General features: G+C 44.7%; 2 protein-coding genes across 3 annotated transcripts in view; both read right to left on the bottom strand.

Annotated features, from left to right (window-relative positions):
* Positions 1-23,768, bottom strand: part of LOC137570319 (early activation antigen CD69-like) — a 180,117-nt gene extending 156,349 nt beyond the window's left edge. The window contains exon 1 of one of the 2 annotated variants that reach the window (XM_068278963.1): positions 23,636-23,768. The gene's annotated coding sequence lies outside the window, so the exon portion shown is untranslated. Of the gene's footprint in view, positions 1-16,200; positions 16,446-23,635 lie in introns of those variants that run through there. The other variant, XM_068278962.1, reaches the window with a different exon arrangement.
* Positions 1-27,661, bottom strand: part of LOC137570321 (snaclec trimecetin subunit beta-like) — a 902,833-nt gene that overhangs the window by 301,322 nt on the left and 573,850 nt on the right. The window lies entirely within an intron of this gene.

The following is a 27,661-nucleotide window of genomic DNA, read 5'->3' on the forward strand; positions in this document are numbered from 1 at the left end:
TGCACACTTTCCGTTGTTGTCTAACGCTGCACGTTAAATGGCAACCAAAGCAAGAGGGATATGGAGGCTAACATATTTATTTCCTTTTTAACAATGCACATTGCCTGGCTGTCTCGCTGATCCTCTGCCTCTAATACATTTAGCCATAGCCCCTGAACAAGCATGCAGCAGATCAGGCGTTTCTGACATTATTATATAATTAATTACTTTAGCTGTATTGTAGTCGCTTATTTGGCTCCTAGTCCCATACACAGATAGAGGGGAAGGTTAAACCCATATAATGCATAGACAATAAAACAGAATGGACTGGGGTCGCACACCTTCATACATATACCAAAATATAAATTTATTGATAGCTTTACTACAGATCATCCCATAAATACCCACAATGTAATTGCATAAATCCCAAACAATTAAAACCAACAAATACGGAGCATCAATAGCTATATGCATGTAACCACACTGTGATGATGCTTATATTGGATATAGATATCCTGGCCAGGAAATATACCATACCATCAATGCAGTCATCTGCGCAATCTCTCTCCTTTCATACTTGTGCCTGAGCTGATCAAAGTGTCGGGGGGCCCCCTTATCCAAATAATGAGGTCTAATGCACCATAACTCCAGCAAGATATGCTTTTAAAAGTATGCACATTTCATTTCGCTGCCGCATATGGCCTGGCAGCATTGGTTGGTCTCACCCCTCCTCTCGTCAGCTACTTCTCTGTAGAGTATTCCGGGTATAAGTATTCAACCATTCAGTCCTGCCCCACTCGCGCTGGGATCAATAAGAAAGCCTCCTCACAGCGCTGTGTACCACTCAATGCAAGACGCCAGCCCGGGATCCCATCCGGCATGTGTGAAGGAGGATGCTGCGTCACACGCATCCGCATAAGCTTCGCCCACCGACGCGTTTCACGTCCTCATTGGACGTTTCATCAGGGTGTGTCCAAGCCTTCTACTAGCCCGTCCTTTGTATCCACCTTAACTCCACCCCCCTCTCTTCGTTATCCTGTAATTCTGGCTGTGAAAAGGAGTGGCCTCAGTATAACCTGCCTTAATGCGGACTCTGCCCATGTAAATGTACTATTGTATGTAAAAAAGAAGAGAATAAGAGCCATTGCGTAATATTACAATGAAACAGGTGGTATCCACAGGAATCCTCCCCCTCAGCATGAGCTTCCATATAGGATGATGTCAATGACAGGATAACGAAGAGAGGGGGGTGGAGTTAAGGTGGACACAAAGGATGGGCTAGTAGAAGGCTTGGACACACCCTGATGAAACGTCCAATGAGGACGTGAAACGCGTCGGTGGGCGAAGCTTATGCGGATGCGTGTGACGCAGCATCCTCCTTCACACATGCCGGATTTCTAGATGAAATAATGCACTTAGAGTCGTTGCATCACCAAGAAGTTCAAATTGTTCTGAATTACAATAAGAATCGGGATAGGTGCAAGCAGTAACAGAAGTTGCCATTTTCATATGATCTAATAGTGCCAGCTTTGTTGGTATTAAAGTGTTAAAGGCTAAAATGGTGTACCACATATGACTTATGATACCTGAAGTTTTGTAGTATCGCCCTCCCTTCCCTCCCCCACCCTCATTACCCTCTGAATGCATCCATGCAGCCACCATGTTCCTATCAGATTTTGTGCGTATATTCCACTATTGCAAAAAGTGAACCATCAACAACCAAGGTTAGGCCAACACTAGTAGCAGATGGGCAGACTAGCCACTCATTAGTGCTATTTCGAATTCCTCCGAGTGTCTGAAGAAATTCCAGTACGCCCAGGTTTTCTTGTATATTTCGGGCTTATTCATTGCAGTAAATGATAGTTCTTCCATTAGCTCAGTGTTGTCCCACTCTTTAACTAGTTCTTCAGTGTTCGGCAGTATAGCGCTTCCCCAGTGCCTAACTAGTAGGCATTTGGCTCCATTAAGAATGTGCTTGACAACTGATCTTTTATATTTTTTCATGGGCCAGTTGTTACAGTGTAGTATGTAAAACTCTGGGTCAAAGGGTGCCTCCCTGTCTGTTATTGCCTTGAGGATCCTCTCTATTCTTTTCCAGTAATCAATAAGCATAGGGCAATACCACATTAAGTGTAGTAGTGTACCCTTGTGTAAATTGCATCTCCAGCAATTATCGTCTCTATCGGGATATATAGATTTAAGTTTCACCGGCGTTAAATACCAACGGGTGAGGAGTTTGTAGTTAATTTCTTGTACTCTAGTCGCTCTAGATGACTTATGAGTATAGATGCAAGTCCTTAAGCGCTGCGTCTCTGTGAAAGGCCTTCCCAATTCTTTTTCCCAAGCCTCAAAAAAGGGCATTTCAGGGGTTGCAAGATCCGAGAGAATTAAGTATATTTTAGAGAGGGTTTTGTCTGTTTTCCCTTCCTCCATGCATATGAGTTCAAAGTCTGTAAGGGCTCTAATTGAGGTAGAGCTAAGGCCCAACGAGACCAGCAGATACCTGTATTGGAAGTATTCCCACCAGCTGAGATTTGCGCCTGTCTCCCCCCCCCTTAGGTCGGAGAGAGAGGCCCAACTCCCTTGTTTACACATGTCTTTATATCTAATGTTTCTTGTCCTTCCAGCTACAAGGGACGGCAGCAACTTCCCTTCCCCCTCTCGGTCAGGGTGTGTGGATATGGGCAATAAAGGAGATGGGAAGGGGGATAATCCCAGGCGTTTGTTTACTCTATGTGAGATCAGTAAGGTGACGTGTGACAAGTATGGTAGACCCCATGTTTGTTTAGGTTTTAGTGATGTCCATGTCAGGTCCCTTAATGGGAAATTTGCGAGGGTCATTTCCATATTCACCCACTGTTTATTTTGGCTGTGTCTGTGCCAGTCTACTACACGAGTCAGGACTGCTGCCTCATAGTATCTAATTACACATGGCAGGGGGAGTCTGTTTTTTTTTTTCAGGTGTAGTATTACTTTTTGGCCACAAGATGGCGGCCATGAGTTTGTTTACATGACGTCACTCTAAGCGTAGCACGCGCTTAGAGTGACGCATCAGGAAGAAGACGGCCAGAAAAAGCTCAGCTTCCGAGAGAAGCTGTCGCTTTTTCAGCGGGGGAGAGGAATCAGTGATCGGGCTCCATAGCCCGATACATTGATTCCTTGGCTACCGAATCCGCGGCCGGGAGTGCGCATGCACGCGCACTATCGGCCGCGGGGGCGCGCGGTAGCGCGCATGGTTCCTGGACGTAGGAACTACGTCCAGGAACCAAAATAGGTTAATGTCGCATCAAAACGCAACGTCCTACTGTGAAAGAGGCCTTAAATTAGGGAAATACAACAATAACTTTATTAGAACGTTAGTCCAAACAATTACAAACAATATGAGAAGGCAGCCTGGTATATTCAATATACAATATTTAGACCTCAATAAATCTCACTAATAAATGACATGCAATTTATCCACTTCCCTACCAAATGTTATTCCACAGCTAAATGATCTATACATGTTTTTTTTTTTTTTTGTTTGCCACAAATTAGTGGTACTTTTGTTAAGAATTATTTTATTTCCTATGCATTTTAAAAGGAAAAAGAAGAAAAATGGAAAAATTATTTCTCAGTTTTCAGGCATTATACAGCAGTTTCACAATAAAAAGTGCTACTGTAGATAAAACCGATATATATTTTATTTGCCCATTTGTCTCGGTTATTCCAAGGTTTAGGCTACTTGCACACTAAGACGTTGTGTTAGGTGCCACGTTAAGGTCGCATAACGTGCACCTAACGCGACGCCTGGTGCTCTTCTATGTGGACGTCAGAGTGAGCCGCGTTGTGCAGCTCACTCTGGCATCCATGATGCCGTAATGCGTACTCTTGTGCGCATGCGGCATCCCGTGGTCCACCGGCCAATCACCGCACAGAGCGGCCGCTCCAGGAAGTAAACACTGCACGTCACAACGTGCAGTGAATATTAATTAGCCATGTGCCTGGCTGCTCTCCGCTCCTCCCCAACATGACTGCGCATTTGCAGACAGTCTAACGCGGCTTAACCACATAACGACCGCCCCCAGCCGATGGGCGGCGGCAAAGTCTGGGCCCAAACGACCGCAATACGCCCATCGGCGGGGGCGGCTGCGGGAGTGGCTATGCGGCGATCGCGTCATTCGTGACGCGATCAGCCGCCGGGGACTGGCTCCGCCCCCCGTTCGCCGTAACCCGCCGGCCGTTCGGAAGCGCCGGCGGGTTACTGGCATCCGGATCGCCGCTGCAACAGTGTATAATAGGCTTTGTAATGTATACAAAGCCTATTATACTGGCTGCCTCCTGCCCTGGTGGTCCCAGTGTCCGAGGGACCACCAGGGCAGGCTGCAGCCACCCTAGTCTGCACCCAAGCACACTGATTTCCCCCCCCCCTGCCCCCTGATCGCCCACAGCACCCCTCAGACCCCCCCCTGCCCACCCCCCAGACCACTGTTTGCACCCAGTCACCCTCCTAATCACCCATCAATCACTCCCTGTCACTATCTGTCAACGCTATTTTTTTTTTAAGTCCCTAATCTGCCCCCTACTCCCTCCTGATCACCCCCCCACCCCTCAGATTCTCCCCAGACCCCCCCCAGACCCCCCCCCCCCCCCGTGTACTGTATGCATCTATCCCCCCTGATCACCTGTCAATCACCTGTCAATCACCTGTCAATCACCCGTCAATCACCCCCTGTCACTGCCACCCATCAATCAGCCCCTGATCTGCCCCTTGCGGGCAATCTGATCACCCCCCCACACCAATAGATCGCCCGCAGATCCGACATCAGATCACCTCCCAAATCCATTGTTTACATCTATTCTCTCCTCTAAACACCCACTAATTACCCATCAATCACCCCCTATCACCACCTGTCACTGTTACCCATCAGATTAGACCCTAATCTGCCCCTTGCGGGCACCCAATCACCTGCCCACACGCTCAGATTGCCCTCAGACCCCCCCCTTATCAATTCGCCCGTGCAATATTTACATCTGTTCTCCCCTGTAATAACCCACTGATTACCTGTCAATCACCCATCAATCACCCCCTGTCACTGCCACCCATCAATCACCCCCTGTCACTGCCACCCATCAATCAGCCCCTAACCTGCCCCTTGCGGGCAATCTGATCACCCACCCACACCAATAGATCGCCCGCAGATCCGACATCAGATCACCTCCCAAATCCATTGTTTACATCTATTCTCTCCTCTAAACACCCACTAATTACCCATCAATCACCCCCTATCACCACCTGTCACTGTTACCCATCAGATTAGACCCTAATCTGCCCCTTGCGGGCACCCAATCACCTGCCCACACGCTCAGATTGCCCTCAGACCCCCCCCTTATCAATTCGCCCGTGCAATATTTACATCTGTTCTCCCCTGTAATAACCCACTGATTACCTGTCAATCACCCATCAATCACCCCCTGTCACTGCCACCCATCAATCACCCCCTGTCACTGCCACCCATCAATCAGCCCCTAACCTGCCCCTTGCGGGCAATCTGATCACCCACCCACACCAATAGATCGCCCGCAGATCCGACATCAGATCACCTCCCAAATCCATTGTTTACATCTATTCTCTCCTCTAAACACCCACTAATTACCCATCAATCACCCCCTATCACCACCTGTCACTGTTACCCATCAGATTAGACCCTAATCTGCCCCTTGCGGGCACCCAATCACCCGCCCACACCTCAGAACGCCCTCAGACCCCAGCCCTGATCACCTCGCCAGTGCATTGCTTGCATCTATTTCCCCCCTCTAATCACACCTTGAGACACCCATCAATCACCTCCTGTCACCCCCTAGCACACCTACCCATCAGATCAGGCCCTAATTTGCCCCGTGTGGGCTCCTGATCACTCGGCCAAACCCTCAGATCCCCCTCAGACCCCCTTCCGATCACCTCCCCAGTGCATTGATTGCATCTATTTTCCCCTCTAACCGCCCCCTGAGACACCCATCAATCACCTCCTGTCACCCCCCTAGCACTCCTATCCATCAGATCAGGCCCAATACATCCTGTCATCTAAGAGGCCACCCTGCTTATGACCGATTCCACAAAATTTGCCCCCTCATAGACCACCTGTCATCAAAATTTGCAGATGCTTATACCCCTGAACAGTCATTTTGAGAAATTTGGTTTCCAGACTACTCACAGTTTTGGGCCCGTAAAATGCCAGGGCAGTATAGGAACCCCACAAGTGACCCCATTTTAGAAAGAAGACACCCCAAGGTATTCTGTTAGGTGTATGATGAGTTCATAGAATATTTTATTTTTTGTCAAAAGTTAGCGGAAATTGGATTGTTATTGTTTTTTTCACAAAGTGTCATTTTTCACTAACTTGTGAGAAAAAATAAAATCTTCTATGAACTCACCATACCCCTAACGGAATACCTTGGGGTGTCTTCTTTCTAAAATGGGGTCACTTGTGGGGTTCCTATACTGCCCTGGCATTTTAGGGGCCCTAAACCGTGAGGAGTAGTCTAGAAAACAAATGCCTCAAAATGACCTGTGAATAGGACGTTGGGCCCCTTAGCGCACCTAGGCTGCAAAAAAGTGTCACACATGTGGTATCGCCATACTCAGGAGAAGTAGTATAATGTGTTTTGTGGTGTATTTTTACACATACCCATGCTGGGTGGGAGAAATCTCTCTGTAAATGGACAATTGTGTGTAAAAAAAATCAAAAATGTGTCATTTACAGAGATATTTCTCCCACCCAGCATGGTTATATGTAAAAATACACCACAAAACACATTATACTACTTCTTCTGAGTACGGCGATACCACATGTGTGACACTTTTTTGCAGCCTAACTGTGCTAAGGGGCCCAAAGTCCAATGAGTACCTTTAGGATTTCACAGGTCATTTTGAGACATTTGGGTTCAAGACTACTCCTCACGGTTTAGGGCCCCTAAAATGCCAGGGCAGTATAGGAACCCCACAAGTGACCCCATTTTAGAAAGAAGACACCCCAAGGTATTCTTTTAGGTGTATGATGAGTTCATAGAAGATTTTATTTTTTGTCACAAGTTAGCGGAAATTGATATGTATTGTTTTTTTTTTCACAAAGTGTCATTTTCCGCTAACTTGTGACAAAAAAAAAATCTTCTATGAACTCACCATACTCCTAACAGAATACCTTGGGGTGTCTTCTTTCTAAAATGGGGTCACTTGTGGGGTTCCTATACTGCCCTGGCATTTTAGGGGCCCTAAACCGTGAGGAGTAGTCTAGAATCCAAATGCCTCAAAATGACCTGTGAATAGGACGTTAGGCCCCTTAGCGCACCTAGGTTGCAAAAAAGTGTCACACATGTGGTATCGCCGTACTCAGAAGAAGTAGTATAATGTGTTTTGGGGTGTATTTTTATACATACCCATGCTGGGTGGGAGAAATCTCTCTGTAAATGGACAATTGTGTGTAAAAAAAATCAAATAATTGTCATTTACAGAGATATTTCTCCCACCCAGCATGGGTATGTGTAAAAATACACCCCAAAACACATTATACTACTTCTCCTGAGTACGGCGGTACCACATGTGTGGCACTTTTTTGCACCCTAAGTGCGCTAAGGGGCCCAAAGTCCAATGAGTACCTTTAGGATTTCACAGGTCATTTTGCCACATTTGGTTTCAAGACTACTCCTCACGGTTTAGGGCCCCTAAAATGCCAGGGCAGTATAGGAACCCCACAAATGACTCCATTTTAGAAAGAAGACACCCCAAGGTATTCCGTTAGGAGAATGGCGAGTTCATAGAAGATTTTATTTTTTGTCACAAGTTAGCGGAAAATGACACTTTGTGAAAAAAAACAATTACAATCAATTTCCGCTAACTTGTGACAAAAAAAAAAAATCTTCTATGAACTCACCATACATCTAACGGAATACCTTGGGGTGTCTTCTTTCTAAAATGGGGTAATTTGTGGGGTTCCTATACTGTCCTGGCATTTTAGGGGCCCTAAACCGTGAGGAGTAGTCTTGAAACGAAATTTCTCAAAATGACCTGTGAAATCCTAAAGGTACTCATTGGACTTTGGGCCCCTTAGCGCAGTTAGGGTGCAAAAAAGTGCCACACATGTGGTATCGCCGTACTCAGGAGAAGTAGTATAATGTGTTTTGGGGTGTATTTTTCCACATACCCATGCTGAGTGGGAGAAATATCTCTATAAATAGACAATTGTGTGTAAAAAAAATAAAAAAATTGTCATTTACGGAGATATTTCTCCCACCCAGCATGTGTATGTGTAAAAATACACCCCAAAACACATTATACTACTTTTCCTGAGTACGGCAATACCACATGTGTGGCACTTTTTTGCGGCCTAACTGCGCTAAGGGGCCCAAAGTCCAATGAGCATCTTTAGGCTTTACAGGGGTGCTTACAATTAGGCACCCCCCAAATGCCAGGACAGTAAACACACCCCACAAATGACCCCATTCTGGAAAGTAGACACTTCAAGGTATTCAGAGAGGAGCATAGTGAGTCCGTGGCAGATTTCATTTTTTTTTGTCGCAAGTTAGAAGAAATGGAAACTTTTTTTTTTTTTTTTTTTTGTCACAAACTGTCATTTTCCGCTAACTTGTGACAAAAAATAAAATCTTCTATGAACTCACCATGCCTCTCACTGAATACTTTGGGATGTCTTCTTTCCAAAATGGGGTCATTTGGGGGGTATTTGTACTATCCTGGAATTTTAGCCCCTCATGAAACATGACAGGTGCGCAGAAAAGTCAGAGATGCTTGAAAATGGGAAAATTCACTTTTGGCACCATAGTTTGTAAACGCTATAACTTTTACCCAATCCAATAAATATACACTGAATGTTTTTTTTTTTATCAAAGACATGTAGCAGAATAACTTTCGCGCTCAAATGTATAGGAAATTTTACTTTATTTGAAAAATGTCAGCACAGAAAGTTAAAAAAGTCATTTTTTTGACAAAATTCATGTCTTTTTTGATGAATATAATAAAAAGTAAAACTCGCAGCAGCAATCAAATAGCATCAAAAGAAAGCTGTATTAGTGACAAGAAAAGGAGGTAAAATTCATTTAGGTGGTAGGTTGTATGACCGAGCAATAAACCGTGAAAGCTGCAGTGGTCTGAATGGAGAAAAAGGCTCTGGTCCTTAAGGGGCGAAAAGACTGTGGTCCCGAAGTGGTTAACCCGCTCTAACGCCATAGCATGCTGCACTTTCGGAAGAACGTGCAGCGTTACATGTAACGCAACGTGGGCAGTGTGAACAACCCACTTGTGTTACATTGCTGTACGTTGGGGGAGCGTTACAGGCTGCACTAACGTGCACCCTTAACGTCCCTGTGTGTAAGCAGCCTTAAACTGTGTCCCTAGTACAATGTATGGCAACAATTTATTTGGAAATAAAGGTGTATTTTTTCAGTTGCCAAACTACAAAAATCAATAATCAGAGAACCCCACAAAGAGCAGTGCAGTGCAACCAAGATGTGCAAAATAACGCATTAGCAGCATATCAGTTTAAAGTGAAAAGAATTCATATATAAATCATTATTATTGAAAAACATTTATAAGAGATTGATAAAGTGCTAGAGCTATTACAATTAATAAGGCTAATTGGTCGGTTAATGTAGTGCGTAGTACTAGAAAAATGCCAGTGCTAGTTATAAGAGAAGAAAATTGCCATACCCTGTATCTGATAGTATGGCCTCTTTCACACACTTAAAAACTATTGTGTTTTAATAGTGCCCATACACCAAGCAGTTTTGCAGGCTGATCAACCTTTTGATTCAATATAATTATCAGATCGGAGGAAATATACATAAAAAACACATAAGAAAATACACATAATGTGGCAGTGTTAACCCACAAAATACACATAATGTGGCAGTGTTAACCCACAAAATACACATAATGTGGCAGTGTTACCCCACAAACTACACCTAATGCGGCAATGTCCCCACAAGATACAGTAATGCAGCAGTGTTTCCCTCAAAAAGTGATTAATGCCGCAATGTTCCCACAAAATACACATAATGCAGCAATGTTCCCACAAAATACACATAATGCAGCAATGTTCCCACAAGATACAGTAATGCAGCAATGTTCCCACAAGCTACAGTAATGCAGCAATGTTCCCACAAAATACACATAATGCTGCAATGTTCCCACAAGATACAGTAATGCAGCAATGTTCCCACAAGATACAGTAATGCAGCTATGTTCCCACAAGATACAGTAATGCAGCTATGTTCCCACAAGATACAGTAATGCAGCTATGTTCCCACAAAATACACATAATGCTGCAATGTTCCCACAAGATACAGCAATGCAGCAATGTTCCCACAAGATACAGTAATGCAGCAATGTTCCCACAAGATACAGTAATGCAGCAATGTTCCCACAAGATACAGTAATGCAGCTATGTTCCCACAAGATACAGTAATGCAGCTATGTTCCCACAAGATACAGTAATGCAGCTATGTTTCCACAAAATACACATAATGCTGCAATGTTCCCACAAGATACAGCAATGCAGCAATGTTCCCACAAGATACAGTAATGCAGCAATGTTCCCACAAGATACAGTAATGCAGCAATGTTCCCACAAGATACAGTAATGCAGCTATGTTCCCACAAGATACAGTAATGCAGCTATGTTCCCACAAGATACAGTAATGCAGCTATGTTCCCACAAAATACACATAATGCTGCAATGTTCCTACAAAATACACACAATGCTGCAATGTTCCTACAAAATACACAATGCAGCAATGTTCCTACAAAATACATATAATGCAGCAATGTTCCCACAAGATACATTTAATGCGGCAATATTCCCACAAAATACAATGTTTCCACAAAATACACATAGGCTATCATTCATAAAAGTGTTGTCAGTAATGAGAATCAGTGCGGGAAAACACCTCTGTCGGTATTTTAGACTTCTGTGTGGTCATTCATGAAAAAGTGCACAGTTGCGATAGCAGTGCGGACATTCCCCGAACTAGGCAGGCGGTAGGCTTGCAGAAACCCAGGAAGCAGCGGAGTTGATACATTTCTCTGTGTTCCGCTCTACTGCAGCTGCCTGGGAGGTCTGTGTCTCCATTAACTCAGCATGGTTATCGCCACATCAGAGGGAGCGGTACTTCCCATCCTCACACCGCTTGCGGTAATATTTATGAATTGACATTTTGTTAATTTTTTACGATAATCACCGCACAAGGCGGTGATTTATCGCTCTGCTCGGTAATGTCAGCTTTTCATGCGGAAAGAGCCTTTATGAATGGAGATCTTGCTAAGTGTTCGGTAAAGTCGGCTGTTTTCAACATTTCCGCATGCGGGAATGCTTTATGAATGATAGCCAAAATGTTAGCAATGTTCCCACAAAATACACATGAGGAAGTGTTCCCATGAAATACACATAATGCGGCAATGCTTCACACAAAATACACATATTGCAGCAATGTTCCCACAAAATAGATGAAATAGCCAGTAGTTTGCCCACCCTGCGCTAGGCTGATTTCAGACAGATTGCTTGCTGAAATCTATCGAAAACCAGTCAGTGGTGTATGGGCAAGCAACAGATCCCGCTGTGGTCAGATCCGATCAGAGAGAGATCTGTCTCATGCATATATTTAAAAATAGCTGCGTTCATTTATGGTGCATGGTGATGCATTAATGACATCTTGTTACTAACATTATTAAACGTTTTAGGACATTTCTGAGGTATTAAAGGAAAGCTGAAGTGAGAGGAATATGGAAGTTGCCATATTTGTTTCTTTTTAAACAATACCAGTTGCCTGGCAGCCCTGCTGATCTTCTGCCTCTAATACTTTTACCCATAGCCCCTGAACAAGCATGCAGCAGATCAGGGGTTTCTGACATTATTATCAGAACTGACAATATTAGCTGCATGCTTGTTCCTGGTGTGATTCAGACTCTATTGCAGCCAAATAGATCAGCAGGGCTGCCAGGCAACTGGGATTGTTTAAAAGGAAATAAACAGCTGTCCTTTAAGCACAGCCCAGCAAGAGAGTCGCTCTTGAGGCCAATCTCCTCCAGCTTCAGCTCCCAGGAGGTGTGAGTGACCCCCCCTCCCCTTAGACCATCGGAATTCACTATAGAAGATCAACCATCCGCCACGGAACAGCAGAGGTGGGACAAGGTCCTCCAGCACCCAAGGCTGAGACACCAAAGTGCGCCCCTCCATCCCTGCCACCCCAGCCGTCACACACTGATTGCTATTAGACTAAGAGGTGCCACAGGGCCCACAACCTCCCCAACACCTTAATATCTAGTTATCTGGCTTGCAGTCACTGCTATGTATCCCCTTTTCTTATTTCTTTCTGCTTCAAACACAATTAGGAATGACAGCTGAATGAATTGTGCGCCCCCTCCTACACTGCGCCCTGAGGCTGGAGCCTCTCCAGCCTATGCCTCGGCCCGGCCCTGCGGAACAGAGCCATTTACAACCTAACACAGCTTCTCCAATTATCTTGTCTGCACCGCTCTCCCTGTGCCTGGCTGCACTGTGATAGCTGCAATGTGTGACAGTAAGGTACAAACAGAATGACTCACCTTCCCTCTCATGCTACATCTAAATCCCCAGGCTACAAAAGCACCCGCCAACAACAAGTAATCTTTCCTTTTCCAACACAGCACACACAAAAGAAAGTGCTGAGGAATGCATATATCCTTTTGTAGGACAAACCCGAGATGAGAGCACGTCGATTAGGGTGCAGGAGATTTGGGTGCAGCCGGCGCCACCCTAGGCCGTAATAGGAATTACATCTATAGCAGCGCACAGTGAGTAACTTTGGAGCCATCAGAAAATGAAGCTGAAGTTACTTTTAAAACACTGTAATTTGTCTTCCAGCAATAACTGGAGGCCAAATCACATCATTCCCCACCATCCACGTGGACCTGGAGGGGGAATAGTAATTAACACCACCGGGACTCATGCAGCAGCAGCGTGAGCCGTATATCGGCTGTATCCTGTGCCCAACTCTCCCGGCGGCGATTTCAGCGATGCCAGTGCACAAAGGCACAAACAATGTTGCTACTGGGGAAGAAACTAGCAAATGGTCGCAAGCGCTAGTCTACTTTAACGGGCCCAGTGGGAACGCCCATAGACTAGCCCTACTTACTGACTCCCAAAACAAATGTTGCCACTTCAGCACCAGTGAATGTAATACAAATTGAATATCCATGTAACGGAGGAATTTGTCAGCGCTAGTCTACCTTAGGGGACCCATCAGGAATCCCCATAGAGTAGCGCTGCTCACTCACTTTCTAAACAAATACTTGTCTCTGCATTCCCAGCGTATTCCTGCTCGCCCCCGAGACCGGCAGTTACAGGACAGATTGGTGAATGGGAACATGTTCCCAATCACCAATCCAAGTGCCAGATTTATGAATAATCTCTGCTGTAACGAACAGCAGAGATTATTCATTGAAAAACTATAAAAAGACCCCTCAACTTTCACTTTCTATACTTGGCAGTGCCATCTAGCGAACAAATATAACAGTGAATTTCACTATTATTTTTGTCCACAAAAAAAAAAAAAAAAAAAGCTAGCACATAAATAAAAACCCAATTAACCCCTTTCTGTCCTCACAGTTACTATAAAAAAAAGTCAAAGTGACAGAATATGTAAACTGTTACTCTAGCTTTTTAAATTGTTAGCTTTTTACATTTGTATGCCATGAGGGTATATTATTGCCAGTTTTTTTGTAGTTTTTTTTTTTGTTTTGTTTTTTTGTGTGTGTGCAAATAAGGGATTATAATTTGAAATAATACAAAATGGAAAAAATACACCTTTATTTCCAAATAAAATATTGTCACCATACATTGTACTAGGGACATAATTTAAAGTGTGCCTGAGACGAGAAGCGTCTCAGGATCCATACTTAGGGTAGGTTCACACTTATTCAAAAAAAGTATCCGTGGCTCAGTTTTTTTGGCCTAGACCAAAACCGGAGCCACGGATACCAATGTTAAAAACAGCGTCTGTCTTCACAAACTTCAAAAAACGGATCAGCGGGATCCGTTTTAAAAAACTGAATGGAGTGTCCAGATTTGCTGGGATTCTATGGACCACCGATACATGGAGGAGTAATGAAAGCAATACAAAAACGAGTGAGCACAGGTCGGACCCCCACTCCCTCACCTGGGTCCCCCCTTCCCTGATCCCCCTCCAGCTAGTTTCATTAATTAAATCATTTTAAAATCAATGTATTAAAATGTATAATGCCAAGTGGTGAGCGGGAAACTTTCTTGCGTTCCACCACTTGCTGTCACTTCCTGCAATGCCACCCAATGAAGTACAGAGGGCGGCACTGCAGGAAGTGACGTGGAAATCGGTGGAACGCAAGGAAGGAAGGCAATTGCACGACCCAGCCAGGTGCAGCGCTCTCCCAGGGACAGGAGCACGCCGGGGGAGCGCAGCTGGCTGGGCTGAGCATGCTTGATGAAGCGCTACTCGGCCAAGCTTTTGGGAAGTATTGTGGGTGACAGCAGCCGTCCGGGGAGACGGCGAGGGACTGAGCGGCCTCAAGGGGACTTAAGGCAGCCCCAGGTAAGTATGGATCCTGAGACACTTCTCATCTCAGTTTCTCTTTAAATATTGTGATAACCCAGACAAATGGGCAAATAAAATGTGTGGGGTTTTTATTTACAGTCGCATATTTTATAACTGTAATGTCTGAAAACTGAGAAATTATGGATTTTAATTTCTTTCTTACTATTTCTGGTAAAATGCATATAATATAAAATAATTCTTAGCAAAAAGTACCACCCAAAGAAAGCCCAATTTGTGGCAAAAAAAAACTGTATAGATTATTTTGTTGTCATTAGTAGTGATAAAGTTATTGGAAAATGAATGGGAGGAGCGCTGAAATGTGCTCTGGTCTATAAGGGGAAAAACCACTTGGTGTTTAAGTGATTAAAGGACCACTATTGCGAAAAATTGTAAAAATGAAAATACATACACGTAAAATGTACAGATTTGGACTAGTCCATTTCCTTATGGGGGATTCTCAGTATTATCTTGATTCTTTACAAAAGCGCTTCCTGGAAAGGAACTATACAAAGATGTCAGCCAGCTTCCCTCTTGCTGCACAATATTTTGGTAAGGTGACTGAGCAACTACCATTCAGTAATTTAAAAAAAATAAAAAATAACTGAGAATCCCCCATGAAGAGATGGACTAGTCCTAAGCCTGTCAGGTCTATCAGATTTTCACTACCTACTGTAAGTGACGGCGACATAGAAAAAAGTTATTAGCAGTGCATTTTACTCTGGGAGAAATGCATATTTTTTCGTATTTTAAATTTTAAAATTTTTTGCTTTGCCAAAAATGCGTGAGGACGTCGGCACTTGAGGACTGAAGTGCAAGATCTGTGGTCTAAACACTGATAGAGAAAAACAAACACCAAAACAGATGCACGTTTGTCAGATTTGTCACATTTGTCAGAGGGCCATTTCCACTAGCATATTACATTACATGTGTTTTTGCATGTTTTTTCAGTGAATATGAATGCGACGTATACGGCTAACAACCAGTACATGGGAAACTGAGGCGTGGTGCAGAAATCTGCAGCATGCAGTTCATAATTTTTCTGCATCGCACCGGAAAATTTGCATTCATTGGAAATGACTCCTTTGATATGGATTGGTTTCAGTTTTGACACGGAAAATCGCAATGCGAATTCAGATGTAGTGGAAATGGGCCCTTACAGTGGTGCAGAGCCTCCACAAGGCTTACTCTTGTCAACCAATCAAAAGTGATTTTTCATGGATCTCACAAGTCTCACAAGTGGGGCCCTAGGGAAGTAATAATTTGAAGCCCACCTTTCGTGGCCACCTGTTTCCCCCCCCCCCCCCCCCCGTAAGATTTGGTGGATCTTCAACTAGGCCCCTACTCTCTCTAGGCCAGTGATGGCCAACCTTGGCTTTCCAGCTGTGGTGGAACTACAAGTTCCATGAGGCCATGCAATACTCTGACAGCTCTAAGCATAATTCGGGGAGGCAGAGGCATGATGGGATTTGTAGTTTTGTCACAGCTGGAGTGCCAAGGTTAGCCATCACTGCTCTAGGCCCTAGGCAACTGCCTTATTTCCCTTGTGCATAATCTGGCTCTGTCTGGAATATAACCCTGGTGTAGTCTCGGAACCCCCCTGTACTGCATAAGCTGATTGCCCCTTACCTGTGCAGCTGCGGTGGGGTTGGTGTCTGCCGGTCATGGTAGGCGTAGGGATTGGTGGAGCAATCTCAGGCCTACAGCTTTGTAATCCAGTTGATGCAGGTCAGTTATTATCCAGGACTGGTTATACAGCCTCCTCACATGCTGCAGTCAAGGAGTCCTTAGTGCCTTCACCAGGAGTGGATGCAGCTTTGTGTCCCCGCTGTACCCCCCGTACACTGCAGGGTAACATAGCTTCTGGGGGTGTCAGGAGTGGAGGCACCGAGGTGATCTCTGTGCAGCTACTGCAGTGCAGCAACACCCAGACACTCCCAGTTCCTGCCGCCTTTATTTGTAGAGACGCAAACAACCTAACGTCTAAGCAGTTACATACAAAGGGATAGAAAGTGAAACCTGCAGCCATCGCACACAGACATGATGTACAGTCTGCAGTGTAATGCTGCAGACCACTAATGATCCAATCCTTTTCATCCAATCTTACCATTTCTATGTAATATAAAGCTCCATCTACACAATACAATTTTTTGTGCGATTCGATCTGATTGAATTCGTTTGCTCGATTAAATCCGACAGTCCGATCGGGATTCGATTCGATCGGTAGTGTGATCGATTTGCCATTGTTATGCAATGACATTCGACCACACTATTGAATTGAGCCCCAATTGGACATGTCGAATTTAATCGATCAATCAAATTCGATCCAACCAAATCACACAAAAATTGTATCGTGTAGATGGGGCTTAAGGGAACTGCCTAAATTATCCATTCAATATATTCACTCAATTTACCCTTATGCTGGGAATACACCGCTTGATTCTGAGCTGATTAGATAGATAGTTTCCGACATGTCCGATCACCGTTCAATCGTTTTGCCGCTCGATTTGTCATTGAAGTGAATTGAAAAAAGATAAGAAAACCGAGTGGGAATCGAGTAGCAAAACAATCGGGTGCAGAGTCGAGCGCCAGAACCGACCCATGTATTCCCAGCATTATACCACATAGATTTGGTAAGATTGGACAACAAAGATTGGTTCATTAGTGGCCTTAATGTATAGACAAGCTCCCCATATCAAAAGAGCTTTGCATTGCTGCATACTATGGGCCTGATTCACAAAGCGGTGCAAACTTTTTCGCGGACTTTTTCGCGCGCAAAGTGCCGCGATTCGCGCGATCGCGGACTTTTGCGCGCGCAATTTGCCGCAATTCACGCGAATCGCGGCAAATTGCGCGCGCAAACGTCCGCGTGAGTCGCGGCACCTTGCGCGCGCAAAAGTCCGCGAAAGAGTTTGCACCGCTTTGTAAATCAGGCTCTATATATCAACATTTTCCTTCCTAACTACATCAGGTTCCAGGGTTTTTACCCCTTAAAGAGACCCCGAGCACAGCACGTGGGTAAAAGACAACTGTAACATGAGGGATATGGAGGTTGCCATATTTACTTCCTGTTAAAGTGACACTGAAGCGAAAAAAACCTCATGATATAATGAATTGGTTATGTAATACAGATAATGAATAGAACATTAGTAGCAAAGAAAATAGTGTCATATTTTTATTTTCAGGTGAATAGCTTTTTTTTTATAACATTGCATCATTCTCTAATAATTGCAGTTTCCGCACTACACTCAGCATTCTAAATGATTTCACAGAGCAGGCTAGTGACGCTTTGAACTTTTCTCTGCAGAAAAACCATAAACAAAAAAGAAATGGTGAGAGACAGTTGAGATAAGAGCTTCAAAAGACAGTGCTGTCCACAGCTCAGAGAAGCTCTATTGCATAGATAACAACTGAAGTTTCTTAACTCTTCCTGTACTGGAAACAATATGAGACTCATATATCTGTTGCTAATGTTTTATTTCTTAGCTATACTACACATACAAATCATTATCTCACATTTATTTTCACTTCAGACCTTTAAACAATACCAGTTGCCTGGCAGCCCAGCTGATCTATTTGGCGGCAGTAGTGTCTGAATCACACCGGGAACAACATGCAGCTAGCTAATCTTGTCAGATCTGACAATAATGTCAGAAGCACCTGATCTGCTGCATGCTTGTTTAGGGGCTATGGCTAAAAGTATTAGAGGATCAGGAGGACTGCCAGGGCATTGGTATTGTTTAAAACAAGGGTGTCAAACTCAAATACAAAGTGGGCCAAAATTTTACACTGGGACCTAGTCGCGGGCCAACCTCAATGTCTACTGGTCACCCTACTCCCTAATAAAGTTCCCAGGTGTATAATGCTCCCCTCCCTCCCCTAAACAGTTCCCTGGTGTGTAGTGGTCCTCCCTCCCCTGGTGTCTAGTGGTCCTCCCTTCCCTATACAGTTCCCTGGTGTCTATAGGCCCTCACCCTCCACTATACAGTTCTCTGGTGTCTAGTGGTCCTCCCTCCCCTATACAATCCCCTGGTGTCTAGAGGCCCCCACCCTCTTCTATACAGTTCCCTGGTGTGTAGTGCTTTTTCCCTACCTCCCCCACATGGCTTCACCTCCAATATAGCTTCCCTGGTGGTCTAGAGTGGGCCAAACATAATGCACAGTGGAGAAATCACTGGAGGGCCAAATTGAATGGCTCTGAGCGCTAGATTTGGCCCACAGGCCGAAGTTTAACAAGTATGGTCAGCCTCCATATCACTCTTGTTACAGTTGTCCTTTAAGTATACTCATAAATACGTAATAATACCCCCTCACTGACTGTGCCTGTGGTAAAGCTCTCTGCCCCCCAGTCTGGCCGGTGTAAATTACATTGGGGATGGCAACTACTAGCAATTTTTTATTTTTTTTTAGGATAACACATGCTTGCTTTCCTTGGTTAATATTTTCTTCCAAGAATTATTCAGTTCTATAGTCATTTTACATGGAAAATAATAGGTGTAAGTGAGAAAATACACCTTTTTTTGGCACTGACCATCCACAGAGGAGCTCACAATCTAATTTTTACCATAGTTATAGTCTACTGTACTCCCATATATTATTATTATTATTATTATTATGTATTTATATAGCACTGACATCTCCTGCAGCACATTACAGAGTACACAGTCATGTCACTGACTGTCCTCAGAGGAGCTCACAATCTAATTCTACCATAGTCATAGTGTAATGTCCTACCATATTATTATTATGCATTTATATAGCACTGACATCTCCTGCAGCATATTACAGAGTACATAGTCATGTCACTGACTGTCCTCAGAGGAGCTCACACTCTAATACTACCATAGTCATAGTCTAATGCCCTACCATATTATTATTATGCATTTATATAGCACTGACATCTCCTGCAGCATATTACACAGTACATAGTCATGTCACTGACTGTCCTCAGAGGAGCTCTCAATCTAATTCTACCATAGTCATAGTCTAATGTCCTACCATATTATTATTATGTATTTATATAGCACTGGCATCTTCTGCAGCACTTTACAGAGCACATAGTCATGTCACTGACTGTCCTCAGAGGAGCTCACACTCTAATACTACCATAGTCATAGTCTAATGCCCTACCATATTATTATTATTACTAGTAACCTTAGCCCGTTTAAAAACGGGCTAGGTCTGTCTGTACTCCGCGCCCGCCACTCGTGCACGCGCCCCGCTGCTCATGCACGCACACGCCCGCCCCTTCGTGACCTGTCCTCCCTCCGCTCTGCACAGTCTCTGCATCCCTGCCTGCACGGACACACACACACAGGAAGTCAGGCACAGGGACGCAGAGACACTTGCATATTATTATAGAGGATTATGTATTTATATAGCACTGATTTCTTCTGCAGCACTTTGCAGAGTACATAGTCATGTCACTGACTGTTCTCAGAGGAGCTCACTATCTAATACCATAGACATAATCTAATGTCCTACCATATTATTATTATGTGCAGTATAGCACTGACATCTTCTGCAGCACTTTACAGAGTATATAGTTATGACACTGACTGCCCTCAGAGGAGCTCACAATCTAATCCCTACCATGGTCATAGTCTAATGTCCTACCATATTATTATTATGTGCAGTATAGCACTGACATCTTCTGCAGCACTTTACAGAGTATATAGTCATGACACTGACTGCCCTCAGAGGAGCTCACAATCTAATCCCTACCATGGTCATAGTCTAATGTCCTACCATATTATTATTATTATTATTATGTATTTATATAGCACGGAAATCTTCTGCAGCACTTTACAGAGTACATAGTCATGTCACTGACTGTCCTCAGAGGAGCCCACACTGTAATCCTACCATAGTCATAGTCTAATGTCCTACCATATTATTATTATGTATTTATATAGCACTGCCACTGACATCTTCTGCAGCACATTACAGAGTACATAGTCATGTCACTGACTGTCCTCAGAGAAGCTCACAATCTAATCCTACCATAGTCATAGTCTATTGTCCTTCCATATTATTATTATGTATTTATATAGCGCAGACATCTTCTGCAGCAGTATGCAGAGTACATAGTCATGTCACTGACTGTCCTCAGAGGAGCTCACAATCTAATCCTACCATAGTCATTGTCTAATGTCCTACCAAATAACTATTATCATATGTATTTATGTAAATCTGAAAGTCCTCGGGAGCTCACAATCTAATCCTACCAGTCATAGTCTATTGTCCTACCATATTATTATTATGTATTTATATAGCACTGACATCTTCTGCAGCACTGTACAGACTACATAGCCATGTCACTGACTGTCCTCAGAGGAGCTTACACTCTAATCCTTCCATAGTCATAGTCTAAGGTCCTACCATATTATTATTATGTATTTATATAGCACTGACATCTTCTGCAGCACTGTACAGAGTACATAGTCATGTCACTGACTGTCCTCAGAGGAGCTTACACTCTAATCATTGCCTCCGTCATAGTGTAATGCTTATAATAGGAGGAGTTTGAGGTGACACGATGAACTTATCAGTAGGTTTTTGGGATGTGGAAGGAATGCTGGGAGATAATTTACACACACACACAGGGAGAACTTAAAACTCAAAATAAAAGGAAACCTAATGAGGAATAACAGAAAGGCCACAAGATGGCTGCTCAGTGCTGTTTCACTTTCTCTTGTCCTCGGAGGCAGTTACATACTGGAGGTCACACAGTAAACAAGGTGCAGAGAAGCAGGAACTGGCAGGGAGTGGCCCTTCTGCAGGACCTGTCAGTGGAGCTCTCTGGGGTATATTCCCCTCCTGGCACCTCTAGGTGTGACCCTGCGCTGCCAGGAGTACAGACATGAGATATGCCGCGATATTATCGGTACCTGGGGGAGGTGAGACATCAGGAAATACACATCTGGCCCAAGTGTCATGTGAGGAGATTGTGCAACGCCTCAGAACTTCACAAGAAGGATTACAGAGCTGTGTGACTGGCAGTGGCGGCTCCAGGAATTTTTTTTAGGGGGTGCTATGCAGGTGCTGGACCAATTTCCGGGGGAGCTGACGACCTGCGGCGCGCGAAGCGCGCCGCGCCAAAAATGGGTGTGGCTACAACCTGCGGCGCGCGAAGCGCGCCGCGGCGAAAAAATGGGCGTGGTCATGACCGGGTGAGGGCGGGGCTAACTGTAATTTAACGTGAACCCAGGGTGAGAGTGATATGGTGGCTGCCATATTTATTTCCTTTTAAACAATACTAGTTGCCTGGCAGCCCTGCTGATCTATTTGGCTGTAGTAGTGAACTGAATTACACCAGAAACAAGCCATGCAGCTAATCTTGTCAGTTCTGACAATATTGTCAGAAACCCCTGACCTGCTGCATGCTTGTTCAGGGTCTATGGTTGAAAGAATAAGAGGCAGAGGACCAGCACCGCAGCCAGGCAACTGGTATTGCTTAAAGGGAGATAAATATGGCAGCCTCAATATTATTCTCACCTCGGGTTCCCTTTAAAAGTGCAACGCAAAGACAGAGGGCCCAAGTTTTGGTGACCCTTTTCCCAGAAAATTCACATAATTGTGCAGGTTTTCTCAAGAAAATACACGTAATGTGAGCAGATTTTAACAAAAAACACGTCCAATGACCCCAATATGCACAATCGTTATCAGATATGGCCCCAATATGCACAATCGTTATCAGATATGGCCCCAATATGCACAATCGTTATCAGATATGGCCCCAATATGCACAATCGTTATCAGATATGGCCCCAATATGCACAATCGTTATCAGATATGGCCCCAATATGCACAATCGTTATCAGATATGGCCCCAATATGCACAATCGTTATCAGATATGGCCCCAATATGCACAATCGTTATCAGATATGGCCCCAATATGCACAATCGTTATCAGATATGGCCCCAATATGCACAATCGTTATCAGATATGGCCCCAATATGCACAATCGTTATCAGATATGGCCCCAATATGCACAATCGTTATCAGATATGGCCCCAATATGCACAATCGTTATCAGATATGGCCCCAATATGCACAATCGTTATCAGATATGGCCCCAATATGCACAATCGTTATCAGATATGGCCCCAATATGCACAATCGTTATCAGATATGGCCCCAATATGCACAATCGTTATCAGATATAGCCCCAATATGCACAATCGTTATCAGATATAGCCCCAATATGCACAATCGGTAGCAGATATGACCCCAATATGCACAATCGGTAGCAGATATGACCCCAATATGCACAATCGGTAGCAGATATGGCCCCAATATGCACAATCGGTATCAGATATGGCCCCAATATGCACAATCGGTAGCAGATATGGTCCCAATATGCACAATCGGTAGCAGATATGGTCCCAATATGCAGAATCGGTAGCAGATATGGTCCCAATATGCACAATCGGTAGCAGATATGGTCCCAATATGCAGAATCGGTAGCAGATATGGCCCCAATATGCACAATCGGTAGCAGATATGGCCCCAATATGCACAATCGGTAGCAGATATGACCCCAATATGCACAATCCGTAGCAGAAATGACCCCAATATGCACAATCCGTAGCAGAAATGACCCCAATATGCACAATCGGTAGCAGATATGACCCCAATATGCACAATCGGTAGCAGATATGACCCCAATATGCACAATCGGTAGCAGATATGACCCCAATATGCACAATCGGTAGCAGATATGACCCCAATATGCACAATCGGTAGCAGATATGACCCCAATATGCACAATCGGTAGCAGATATGACCCCAATATGCACAATCGGTAGCAGAAATGACCCCAATATGCACAATCGGTAGCAGAAATGACCCCAATATGCACAATCGGTAGCAGAAATGACCCCAATATGCACAATCGGTAGCAGATATCGCCCCAATATGCACAATCCGTAGCAGATATGACCCCAATATGCACAATCCGTAGCAGATATGACCCCAATATGCACAATCCGTAGCAGATATGACCCCAATATGCACAATCCGCATCACCTGAAAAAGAAAAGAAAAACCCATTTACTCACCTACAGCCAGAAGACCTTCTTTCCCGACCTCCTGTCCCGAGTCCCGACCTCATTGTGGCGCGCAGCGCCCGCGCGCCCACGATCCTCTTCCTTCCCGACGTCACCACGAGACTTCCTGCCTGCATGCAGAGAGCAAGGCTACGGGAAAATGGCCGCCCGAAGTCTGCAGAACAGGGCTCCGGGCGGCCATCTTACCGTAGCCCTGCCTGCTGCTCCGTGCTGCAGCTGTGTGAACTGACTTGGCGTCTTTTAGACGCCTGAAGTCAGTTCACTCCAGGGGGTGCTTTGGGGGTGCTTGGACAATTCTAGGGGGTGCTCGAGCACCCCCAAGCACCCCCCTGGCGCCGCCCCTGGTGACTGGGATTCCCCCACCTCCTCCCACACATCGTACCCTCCTGTCACCCTCCACACTGCAGCTGCACAGGTAAGCTGTCACCAGCAAATTCTGACAATGCTACAGGGGGCCATACACGAATAGATCCAGGGGTTCATTCTACTAATAGTTTCAACTCTTTTGTCAAATCAGTTGTAATTTTGCCGGTTTAATCGATGCAACCAATCAATATCTGAAAGATCGAGGCAAAATACTTGATCGAACAGGATGTGATATTTCTGAACAGGAACAGGATGTGATACCTGTCGATTGTACAGGAACTGGGGGCATTTCAATCATAATTTGATGGATTCCGTGGTGTTGAGCAGGGATCATCAGCTCAGTGGAGGAGAGAATGACGCTATAAACCTGATGAACAAATGAGTGGTAAAATTGCTGTGCACAAGCACCACACAGCCAGGGGCAGCGCATTGCTCAATTAGTGGTACAGGTATACCCCAACGCATAGCAACACAAGCCTAAACTCAGTAACGCATGTTGCAGTAATAGGGTAATGTGTGCTGCCCCCTGCTATTAGCATACCTCCCAACTTTTTGAGATGAGAAAGAGGGACACTTAAGCCACACCCCTAGCCACACCCCCAATCACGCCCCCATCACACCCCTAGTCATGCATACGATAAAGATTTCATAAGGAAAATATGTTGTTTTATAATTCAAATCACACTGGTCCTTTCTATCCTGGTCCATTTTCCTTTATTTTAACATTTTAAAATTAAGTAATATATCAATTTAAACAATGGGAATAACGTTTAGAGTCAATCAAACACATTTTTAGTAGAGAAATATATATATTTGCATAGAAAGAGGGACAAAGTCCTGAAAGAGGGACAAATGAGTAGGAAACAGGGACAGAGGGACAGGGCTCCAAAAGAGGTACTGTCCCTCCAAAAGAGGGACAGTTGGGAGCTATGCATTAGTACTGGTAAAATTGTCACGTGCTACCTGTGCCTGGCAATTTACCCGCTGCTTCCTGCATCAGACCCTTATGACTTGACCATAAGTCTATCACAATCTATCAGATATGAATTTCCATGTGTGGAGCACTGATCGATCCTTTATCAATTGCCAAACTGTTTTTAGAGCGAGAAAGAATGTGATCGGAATGTCGATCAGACATAGTTTGGACAGTGTCTGGCCTGTGTAAAGTACGTTGAGTCCTATGGAAGAAAAGTGCTATAGAAATGTTATTGTTGTTATAGTCCTGCCTGATCAGGAAGTAAGTGTGCTACCTCACAGCAAACAGTCATAGTTGACCTTTCAAGAGTTATGTTCATGAGAAGCTGTATGAGCCGGATCAGTGAATAATGGCGCACAGTGCCTATGCATAAAAATGGCGCCGCATTAAAAAGATACGCTTATCGCTATTTATCGTTAGTACTGCATAATAATGGCACACAGGAAAAAAAATAGAAAAACGGCACACACTAACGTTATTTAACAATAGTGGCACACACTAACGTTATTTATCAATAGTGCCGTCCATTTGTCAAACAGCAGACGTTATTACCCACAGTAATGTTATTTATCAATCGCGCCCTACATAAGCCAAACTGCAGACGTTATTTAACTGCAAAAAGGTGAATGGATTTAATGTAACACTGTCAAGGTTAGGGTTAGGCACCACTGGGGGGGTCTTAGGGTTAGGCACCATCAGGGGGGTCTTAGGGTCAGGCACCACCAGGGGGGTCTTAGGGTTAGGCACCACTGGGGGGGTCTTAGGGTTAGGCACCATCAGGGGGGGTCTTAGGGTTAGGCACCACCAGGGGGGTCTTAGGGTTAGGCACCACCAGGGGGGTCTTAGGGTTAGGCACCACCAGGGGGTGGTTAGTGTTAGGCACCACCAGGGGGGTGGTTAGGATTAGGCACCACCAGGGGGTCTTAGGGTTAGGCACCACCAGGGGGGTGGTTAGGGTTAGGCACCACCAGGGGGCTCTTTGGGTTAGGCACCAACTGGGGGGGTCTTAGGGTTAGGCACCACCAGGAGGGTCTTAGGGTTAGGCACCACCAGGGGGGTCTTAGGGTTAGGCACAGAGCCGGGACAAGGTCCTCCAGCACCCAAGGCTGAGACACCAAAGTGCGCCCCTCCATCCCTCCCACCCCATCCGTCACACACTGATTGCTATTAGACTAAGAGGCGCCGGAGGGCCCCCAACCCCACCAACACCTTAATATCTAGTTATCTGGCTGCAGTCACTGCTATGTATCCCCTTTTCTTATTTCTCTCTGCTTCAAACACAGTTAGGAATGACAGCTGAATGAATTCTGCGCCCCCTCCTACACTGCGCCCTGAGGCTGGAGCCTCTCCAGCCTATGCCTCGGCCCGGCCCTGGTTAGGCACCACCAGGGGGGGTCTTAGGGTTAGGCACCACCAGGGGGATTTAGGGGTTAGGGATAGGTACAGAGAGGGTTCTGTGTGTTAACGGTAAATAACAATAAGGCTTTAACGTTAAATAACAATAAGGCTTTAACGTTAAATAGCGATTAGCGGCAAATGGATTAGCGGCAACACCGTGCGCCATTATTCTCAGGCGCCATTTTCAGATGGATCCGTATGAGCAGCCAGAACAGTGGAACGTAATGTATAATGATTGATGGTTGGCTGGTTATTGTGGGTTACTCTACCCTTCCAATTACACTTAGGAGGCGTTGGGCCTATAATGTAATTCTGAAACGAAATCTATGCATCTAGTAAAGAAAGAGCTATTTAACATATCCTTTTATTGTTTTAAGTCAATAAAATAACAGCCAGCCAGAGTTAACTCTCTGGCAGAGTGCAAAGCATCGCAGTGCCTGGGGCATCAAAGTGAAAACACAATATGCATAGATAACATAATGATAACAGTAATATCAATAATGAACATATGTAATTATATGTAATACAACATGTAGTTACATGGTTATCATTAGAGAAGAGCCAAACTATTCGCCCAGCAAATAGTTTGCAGCGAAAAAGTGATATTCGCATTTGCCCCCTCAGGTGAATATATGCAGTATTCGACCCACCCCCTATACATTATAATGGAGCGAAACTTTGACCCCTCACTAGAGTTGGGCCGAACGGTTAGCCGGCGAACGGTTCCAGGCGAACTTTGGGGGTTCGCGTTCGCCTGCATCAGGCGAACTTTTGCGAAAGTTCGATTCGCCCCATAAAGCTGTATTGAGCAAAAATTTTTGCCTCCATTTTACTGTCAGCAGACATGTTATTGTGAAACACACTACTTTCAGTGGTAAAGACCCCTCCCTCCCTCCCAGCTAGGTCCTTTTATACCATTTGACTCAGTTGTCTGCCTACACTAATTACTTATGGGACAGCTGCTACACACTCTGCTAGGGAGATTTTACTTGGCCTCCCTCCTCCCTCCTCCCTTCTACCAGAGGGAGGAGGGTCTCTTCTGCCAGGGAATTATACTATTTTTAAAACCAGTATACATCATACCATAGCTGGGGATACATACATGAGTATACATCATACCATAGCTGGGAATCGAACCCAGATCTCACTGTGTGGTGGGCACGTCACCCTAAGCACTGTACCACTACAGTAGTAAGTGAAGCCAGCCTAAAATTTAACATTTATGCTCAGTGCAATAGAACCATTAGGTTGCTTAAAGGAGAACTGTAGTGAGAGGT

This window comes from Hyperolius riggenbachi, chromosome 4, assembly GCF_040937935.1.
Source record: "Hyperolius riggenbachi isolate aHypRig1 chromosome 4, aHypRig1.pri, whole genome shotgun sequence".
Classification (NCBI taxonomy): domain Eukaryota; kingdom Metazoa; phylum Chordata; class Amphibia; order Anura; family Hyperoliidae; genus Hyperolius; species Hyperolius riggenbachi.